This window comes from Amphiura filiformis, chromosome 4 (assembly GCF_039555335.1).
Source record: "Amphiura filiformis chromosome 4, Afil_fr2py, whole genome shotgun sequence".
Classification (NCBI taxonomy): Eukaryota; Metazoa; Echinodermata; class Ophiuroidea; order Amphilepidida; family Amphiuridae; genus Amphiura; species Amphiura filiformis.
In genome coordinates this window covers 25,021,978-25,032,041 of record NC_092631.1, presented here as the reverse complement: position 1 = coordinate 25,032,041, position 10,064 = coordinate 25,021,978, and positions in this window count along the sequence as shown.

Here is a 10,064-nt window from a genome sequence, read left to right as displayed (position 1 = left end):
CGGTTTCAGCAGCCAAAATGGCTATAGAATCCACTCGTCTAATAAATGATTTGCAAAAAATGCTATCATTTGCCCAGGTACGGTATTGTGCAAAATTTTACTAAACAGCAGAGTAAAATCTTTCCCCTTACTCAACACCGGGTAATTTTACTCAATTCATGTGATGTTTGGTTTATAATGTGATTTTGGTTTACATTGTGATATTTTGGTTTAAAATGTGATTTTGATCAAAAAATTAGTTTTTGGTCTAAAATGTGCTTTTTGATCAATAATTTGATTTTTTTGTTGGTCAAAAATCAAAAATGTGACTTTTGGTCAAAATTAATGTGATTTTTGGGTTGGAAGGTGTTTTTGGTCAAAAATGTGATTTTTTTTTTTTGTATGTATGATTTGTTTTCCTTTTCTAAAACATCTTGTTTTAAAATTGGGAAACAAATGATAATGACGTAGATATTCATTTGTTTTATACACATTACCCACCTAAAAAATGCGGACAGTCCTATATTGCATAATATGTATTTCGATTGAACATCTGCATTTTGTACCATTCAAAGAACAGTAGTTTTAGCTAGTAGTAACTATACAGTTAATATTGATGAGAATTTCAATAATATGATATTGGAATTAAATTCATAGTCCCTCTTTAAAAATAAAATGTTATCAATTTCAGACAATTGAGGCCCGATTTGGGGTACTACACCCTGGCCAATTTTGTGCCTATTTTTGCATTTTCTCAAAAATTATAGCGTATTGGTGAAAAGTAAGACATGTATATTATAGGGCAAGGATTACAACTACTGCACTGAAAATTCAGCAACTCAAGCCAAGTAGTTATTGATTTATTGATCAAATATTGGGTTTCCCTCATTTTTGACTGTAACTCCACAACTGTTGTCTGTGCTGAAATAAAATTTCCAGTGCAGTAGTTGTAGTCCTGCCCTGTAATATATACATATCTTACTTGTCACCAATGCGCTATAATTTTGGAAAAATGCAAAAATAGGCACAAAATTGGCCAGGTGTCGTAATTTCTTAAGGAAAGTTAAAAATGAGAAAGAATCCTCACTTTGCAGTGTTTTATTTTTCTTATTATTTTGTGATGATAAAAGTAAGGATATTTTAAAACTTTAGAAATTTCTCGTTTGTTATGTTTCTTATTACTTTTTGAGGAAAAGTATGGAATTTTTTTATTATTTTGGAAATTTTTCACTTGTTATCATCATGTTTTGTGATGACAACAGTGAGAATTATTTTCATCATTTCGCCAACTTCTCATTTGTTATGTTTAACGTTTCTTATTATTTTGTGAGGAAAAAGGGAGGATTTTTTATCACTTTGGAATGTTTTCATTTGTTATATTTCTTATTATTTTGTGATGAAAAAAGTTGTTCATTACGACGCCTAATTTTTCATTCATTTTTAAAATTATTTTGTGATGAGATACGTGAGGATTTCTATCACATTCAAATATAATTAGATATGGCACGATTTGGGGGAGAAATTTTGGCACCTATTTTTTGGACATCATAATAATTCATCACTTTTTTCATCACTTTGAAAACAATATTACAAAATGCAATCAAACAATATCAAGGCATGGAATAATAATATTAAATTTCTCAATCCATGGGCTTAAAGCAACATTGTACATTATACAGAAAATTTAAAAAAATCCAAGTAATTTCAAAATCTTTTTCCATACAAAATAATGTGAAACGTAACAAATGAAAAATTTCATAAGTGATGAAAAAATCCTCACTTTTGTCATCACAAAATGATAGAAAACATTAAAAATCAAAAATATAAAAGTAGTAAAAAATCCTCACTTTTTTTCACCAGTAAAAATATAAGAAACATAATAAATAAAAAATTTGCAAAGTTATGACAAAATTCTCACTTTTTTCCTCACAAAATATTAAAAGACATAAAAAATTCAAAATGTGCAAAGTGATGAAAAACTATCACTTTTCCTCACAAACTATAAATAAGAAACATAACAAATGAAAAAATTACAAAGTGATGAAAAAATCCTCACTTTTGTCATCACAAAATAATAGAAAACATTAAAAATCAAAAATATAAAAGTAGTAAAAAATCCTCACTTTTTTTACACCAGAAAAAATATAACAAACATAATAAATTAAAAATTTGAAAAGTTATGACAAAATTCTCACTTTTTTCCTCACAAAATATTAAAAGACATAAAAAATTCAAAATGTGCAAAGTGATGAAAAACTATCACTTTTCCTCACAAACTATAAATAAGAAACATAACAAATGAAAAAATTACAAAGTGATAAAAATCCTCACTTTTTTCCTCAAAAATATTAATAAGAAACATACCAAATGAAAATATTACAAAGTGATAAAAATTTCGGGTTGGTACAATTTGTGACCCTAACTTCTCATACCCGACTTTTCAACCTAAAAATTTCAGCCAATATGGTACATATTTTCTAATGATTTAAGCAAAATATTTTTTTTTTAATTTTCAAAAAACCCAACTTAACTAAATAACAAAAACTGATGCTAAACTTAAAATGTGTATCCATTATTTAAATTCAATCAATCCCGGAAATTAAGCATGTTATTTGTTTTTGATTACCCAGATCAGCTATAATGCGTATAATAAAGGCTACTGCATGGAGGTGAGGTTTATGACCAAGAAATGTAAATATTGACTTTTCCTCTGTGTGTGTCATCACATGAACAATTACGTAATCGTATTGACTTTTGTTGAACCATGGTTGAACTTGTTAAAAGGTCAGTGAAGTGAGTGAACTCATCATCACTCCTGCCAGAGACCATTTTTCTCGGGTGCCCTGTGCAAGGCAACATGATTCAGCTTTGGCCCTTCAGATCTGTAACCTAACTTTTCCAAGCTGTCCCAAAAATCTCTTTTCCCGTGAAAATTTGCTATCAATGCTAAAATGCGAAGGGGATACCGGAGCCAGGGGCCAAAATTTCCACATCGCATCGTTCAACTAAAAACATTAATTACCAGGACAAATGCGCGAAAAAATTGCAATGAACAAAATAATCATGTGCCAGAAAATCGTGCCAAAGCCCACCCCTATAGCCAAAGTCATCCTTAAAGAACTAATATCACTTTCAAAACATACTGAATCTTCAATTATTAGGGGGGGCTGAAAAATATGTAGGGGGGTTATAAAATTTTGGAGTTCTGAATATAGGGGGATTCAAAAGTTTTGGGTGTATGAAGAGGGAGGTTAAAAAGTTTTTGTGCACTTAGAGGGGGGGCTGTAAAAACTTTAGCAACATTAGTCCTGAAGCAAAAAATAAAGAATAGCCTGCAATATTTTCGTAAATGTTCCAGTATTAAAAACCAAAACAAAAGTTCATTCCAGATAAGGGTATTTATTTGATACAGTTAACATAATTTAACTACGTCCACGCCTAGGCAAACTGCGGCGATCTTTTCCTTTAGACCACCCTCGCTACATCAAAAATTGCAATAAAAACATGGATTTTGGAACAAAATAAAGCTTGTTCGACGACATAAAAGGTATGTTTGTATAGCTAAGAACATTTTTAACCTTGATGCGAAAGTTCAATTTGATAAATTCGTAGTTTTAACCTTATATAGCTCGGGTGGTCTAAAAGAAAAGATTGCCCAAACTGCTATTTTTGAACTACGTCTGCGCCGACTGCGCCGACATAAAAACCAAGACCCACGGTCCAAACACTGCATGTAGCAGCAAAACACTCAAACACTTCTGGTATCAAACACAAAACAACATACCATCCCAATTCAACTACAACGGGACAAATCCCCCTCCAACACTGCGTCCATGCCCCATTTATAAAATCACCCATTTTAATTACGACCACACCCAAAGCCCAAACATGCTAAATTTCGACTACGTCTCCGCCGACATTAAACCAGGACCTATACTTTGTCCAATTTACATGTACCAACAACAAATTCAAACACTATCAAACACAAAACAACATCTTGTAGGCCTACTCCTTCAACGCCATTGTGGGACAAATCCCCGCAATACTGCGTCCACGCTCCATTTTAAAATCACCACTTTTAACTACGTCCACGCCCAAACGCAAAAACTGCCATTTTCAACTACGGCTGCGCCGAATGCGCCGACTTAAAAACCAAGACCTATGTCCAACATACTGTTCATGTACTGCCAGTCTGCCACCACATTCACACACAATTTAACATATTATTATACTAAATTCAACATCATGGGCACAAATCCCCCAAACACTATGTCCCATTCATAAAATCACCAATTTTATCCACGTCCAAGCCCAAAGCCCAAACCTGTTAATTTTCAGCTACGTCTGCGCCGACTACGCCGACATAAAAACTAGACATAGGCCTAGAATTTGTCCTAGTAGGCCTATACATGTACCAACAACTAATTCAAATACAATCACACAAAAAAATACCACATCTTGAACTCCTTCAACGGTATAACGGGACAAATCCCCCGCAATACTACGCCCACGCCCCATTTTTAAAAACCTGTCAATTTTCAACTACGTCTGCGCCGACTGCGCCTTGTTAAAAACCGACACCTAGGGCCTATAGGCCTACTCCCGAGTAGTACCAGCAAACATACTTCCTTTGTTTCATCTGCAACTTAAATAATGCATCTACGCTGCATTGATCAACCCGCCAATTTAAACTGCGCCCACGTCAAGCGCCAACTCTGTCGGTTTTTCGACTACGTCTCGCCAACTGCGCCCACAAAAAACCAAGACATATACTTAGTCTCCAGAATAACACACTCACAACATTACCATACACAAATCATTAAAACAGAATACCCCACTCAAGCACAAAACACCCTATTCCAATACATACAAACATGTTACAACTTTATACAACTATACCCCCGAGAGGGGTATTCTGTAGTTACTCCCCTTTTTTATCAAAAAAAACCCCATGAAAATGTGCAATTCTATAGTCAGTGGCTTGTAATGATTTTGATTAAGGATCAAAAATATAAAGCAAGTTATCCTGTTTATGATGAGGATGTGCTGTGTAGTGCAGTGAGGCAAAATGAATCATTTGTAAGCGTGAAATAAATTTAATTTTTTCATAAACATTTTTGCCTATTTTCTAGGAAATAATTTGCTGAAATCTAAAAAAATTGGAGTTATGGATTTAGAGATATATATTATTTTATGTTGCCAAAAACAATAAACAACAAAACAATTCCTGTGTTTCTTTCAGTCATTACTGGAAATTGGTTTCAGCATCAAACAACTCATTTTGCTTTATCTGCACAAATTTATAGCTTCTACGGATCAATTATTGTAAAGTATGCTGAGGCCATGTGCATGGATTTAGCTGTATATCCTAATCATGATTGTGAAGTATAGTATAACAGCTTATAAAAAGTATATTACACATGCAATTACCCCCCTTCACTTCGTTTTAATTAAAAGACATTGAATTTGTATCACTTTATTTATCATTACATGTGCACATTAGATACAGGGAAGGCAGGGATGTAATATTATTAGGAAGTAATGGGGCATCCACAGAATGCTTTGGAATCTGAATTGGTGTGCATTGATGTAGTTTTGAAACAGGGTTTGTCCATAGACTCTGAATGTATTTCAGAGTCTATGGTTTGTCGCAAGTAGAGCAGCCAGGGCTGCCATAGATACCCACTTAACAGTGATATCATGCACCAGAAGTTTTTTCCAGGAGTGGGACAGGGAGTCTGAAAATTTGCTTAAAATTAGCTTAGCAACATTTGTCCCAACACATTGGATTTTCCATGATTTTTGTTTTAGCTGGGGGCAACATGTCTGTCTACGCATTCTTCATGGGCTAAGTTAGCATAGTTATGAGGAATTGAATATATAGGCTACATAGTTGACCAAGTCCAGGAGGCATGGAATAATCTGTTGTCATGATTCCTCTTCACGGTTCTATGGAAGTAGGCTATATAGTCCAAAAGGTTTATGGGCCAGCACATTGTTTGTGAAACCCATTTATTCCTGATTTTGTTTTCCTGAACATCATAACAACTCTTTGGAGAAAGAATCCTTTAGAATAAAAATCATTCAGAACAAAAGCTCCATATCGATTTGTAAGCGCTCTTTTAGCAAAGTCATAGTACGTTGAATTTACAACCGTATGACAAAACGGGCTAAAATAGTAACTTTTTGCACAAGTTTTGCAATTTAGAGAGAATTTGTCATTGCTCATTGAAATGAAGCTAGTATAATTATGAAGAGTATTTATTTATTTATTTATTTATTCTGCCAATCATTCATTCTATATGTAGTATCTGTTTTTATTTACATTTTATGTAAATGACTTATTTATTCTTTCACTATAAAATCATACAAATTCCTATCTGGTCATCAACATTAGTTTTACCAACAATTCCTGCAGAAAACCCTGGGATCATACTATTTCTGCACAGTCTATGCTGGAATCGACAAACTTTGGATGAGCAAGCAACATATGTGACCCCTCGGCACAACTGAGCCCGGATGTCGCCAGTGCCACTATTGAGATATGCTCCATCGAACTTAACAATAAACAATAGGAAACAAAGGATTTATTGACTGTTTTATTGATTTTTCACTACTTAAATGTCAAGTACTATAGACATGATATACATCATTTTAAAGCTAATTTCAAGCAGAATATTTTGGTTGAATATCTCAAAAATGATGATTGGCGACTTCAGGGCTCAGTTGTGCCGAGGGGTCACATATTATAAAGTTGCTTGCCATCTCAACCTATTATGTGTGATATGTATGGACAGCAGGCAGTCATGCAAAGGGCTGTGAGTAAGGCATTGTGGTTGTTCACACAGGTGCTTTTAGATAAATCATGTCTGGTCTGCTGAAAACTGGATGTAGTCCGGATTATTGTGTGTCAGGTAATGGTACATTTTAGAGCAGATGTACACTTGTTGCTACCGGATGGTTCTATAATAAGACTTGAATTGGAATTGTTGCATGTGTGGATTAATTTGGGATTATATAAACCCAAATAGATCACATTAATCTAGATTTAGAGCATCGTGTGTAGATTGCCGGGCAATTAATGAAAATCAGTAATCATCCCTTTTCCCTTGCGTGATTAACTTATTTTGTGTTAATGGAACACATTGACACCAGTAGACTCCATAGGGGATTTGGTTAAATTGTTTTACTCTATAGTACCCTATACAATTTAAGGATTGGTTTGGGTTTAGACATAGGGTTAGGAAGTAGATAGAGGGCTGTAGACCAAAACTTCAGGTAGTCATTGACCAGACACTTATACAACCATCCTCTTCTTTTATATATTTCAAACTTATTTTTAACACTTTAACAAGGATTCCTTGACAAAATTAAATCATATTTTTTGCTATTAAGGTAAAAAGTTCACAACCATGGTACTTTGTTCATTTTCAGTAGCCAACAATTTTACACTCTTGATAAAATTTAAGCTAACATTAATTCACAAGGGGCGCATGCTAATTTCTTCAGGCCTGTTACGGCAAACAAACTAATTTTAAGGCCTTATTTGTATTCATCTGAATGCATTTTTATTCTCATCAAATCTGAAATTCATAACTTATGTATAAAGCAATTCACCTGTTTCAAATATTATCCAAACAAATTCAAATTCTTTCCCATAAAAAGTTACTTTTAAAATAACATTCAAATCAATTTATTCTAAGAACAAAGAAAAGAGTGAAGTAATTGAATTTTGGATTCAATAATTGATTTTTATCTTATTGCTGAGGTATAATAATAGTGAATACTTAAATGAATTCTGCATGTGTTTGTATAATGCACTACTTAAACACTTACCAATTTTGACAATATATACTCTCATAGAATCGATACAAATTAATTTCTGTCAATTTCGCCTTAATATTATGAACCAGTGAAACAAAGTTATGTGTCGGAGGATTGATTTAAAAATATGGATAAAATCAACATACACGTTATTTCTAGTATTTTACTAACATAAAATGTTCACATGTTTGGGAATCCTATGTCCAAGTTTAATGGGCTGTTAAAAAAACAATTGACTACTAAATTAATGGTCATGTGAATGATAATGTACAAGATGAAGTATAGCTGTTGATAGTGTTCTCCATAAAGCTCATTTTTGTGAAAAACATTCGTTGCGTAAATGATACATAATGAAATCGGTCTTGTAACATAAAAGTGGGTTAAACATTCTCGGAGTGTATGTTCCATCCTAGCACACATCTGCTCTTCACATCAACTTTACTAATGAAGATTTCTGCTCAAATTTCGAGAAATTTGATCTGAAACTGGTGCAAATTATAGTCTTCAGATGTAAATTATACAGTAGCATCAATGATTATCTGATGCAAAAATATGTTAAAAGTTCTTAAAAAGGTGGTTTTAAACAATTTCGGAATCCACACAAAGACTCATAAGCATGTCCCTGCCCTAAACGAACACAAGAGTCTCCTCTAGGCGTAACATACATGTAGAGTGATTTAATTGCATTTGGGTCTTGTAATTATTAACAATAGATGTTATTTGCTTCAAGATTTAAAATACTTGTCTCTCCCGTAAGAAATAGAACAGGTCAGGCTATGATTCTTTTATTAATTGATAAATTTACAAGACGGTTCAAGCGGAATATGTAGGACAAATAATTATGGACTTCTTTTATCAACCCCCCCCAAAAAAAAAACCCACCAGAATTTACAATTTGATAGTCATTGGTTTGTAATGATTTGGTTTAAAGGTAAAAAATATAGAACAAGTTATTATGATAAGGAGTAATATCCGGGAGTAATATGCAGTGTAATCAAGCCGCAAAACGAGTCATTTGTAGCACATAATAAATTTTCATTTTTTTTCATTAACATTTTTGCTCATTTTCTAGGAATTTTTGCTCATTTTCTGTGTTGCCAAAAACAATAAACAACAAAATAATTCCTGTGTTTCTTTCAGTCATTTACTGGAAATTGATTTCAGCATCAAACAACTCATTTTGCTTGATCACATCACATATCTCCAATCATTGTATATGTCAGGTACATAAGATTTCACACCACCAAATAGTATATATGGTTGTGCGCCCTTGAATTTCACTTCTCAGAAAAACCCATTGATTGTGAATTTAAGCATTAAAATGAGCAGAAATTTGCATAATTTTTGCCAAATTTGGATTGGTCATGATTAGTAATATTAATTCCTGCAAGTGTACCACAGATGGGAGAGATCGAATAACTTTTAATGATTTTAAGCAGCCTTTTCTTTACAGAAACACCGGCATGGTTTTGCCTGAAAAATAGGAAATTCCCAGACATCGTAGACTTTGAGGGCCAGTCGTAAAAAATAATGACGGTCAACCTATATTTTTTCCCAGCCAGAGGGATCAGGCAAGGGCTGATTTCAACCATCATAGCTGTCGCTAAAACTGAGTCGCTCCTGTGAAGAAAAAATGACGTTTTCTTAAGGCAAATTTAGCACATATCTCTATGGGACTCTGATTTGGTGGTGTGAGATCTGAATGGAGCTGTGTGTGTGAGTCTCAACTTTTGATTGAGCAAGTTAGCCCTGTGCCTAATTCGTGTTTGAATTCACCGAAGAAGTGCATTGACTGAATTTATGTAATTAAAGGCTAAAATTGAAGAGAACTGCAACATTTGCTACTAATATACCAGTGCTAAGGTGAGTTTATGACCCAAAATGTGTGTTTGAGTGAAAGATTCCATTTCGTAGAGTGACTTTGGCCCATGCAATTTAATCATAATATTTTGTAAGCTTACATCATCAATGGCATGCAATGACTCAGTGCCAGATAGAGAAGACATTGCAGTATGGTGCTAGGGTACTGGTGAACTCATGAAATAGGCACCTGGATCAGGTAAGCTTACGGTTTGTGTGTTGGTCAGGGGGGGGGGGGTAGGCTAAGCTTATGATTCCACTACTGGTAACCCAGGTAATGTTTACAATCATGATGGTATGCAATGACTCAGTGCCAGATGTAGAAGACATCAGTATATGGTGGCACGTGGGCTAGGGCACTGGTTGGAGCTCATAAAATGTGTCCATGGATCAGGTAAGCT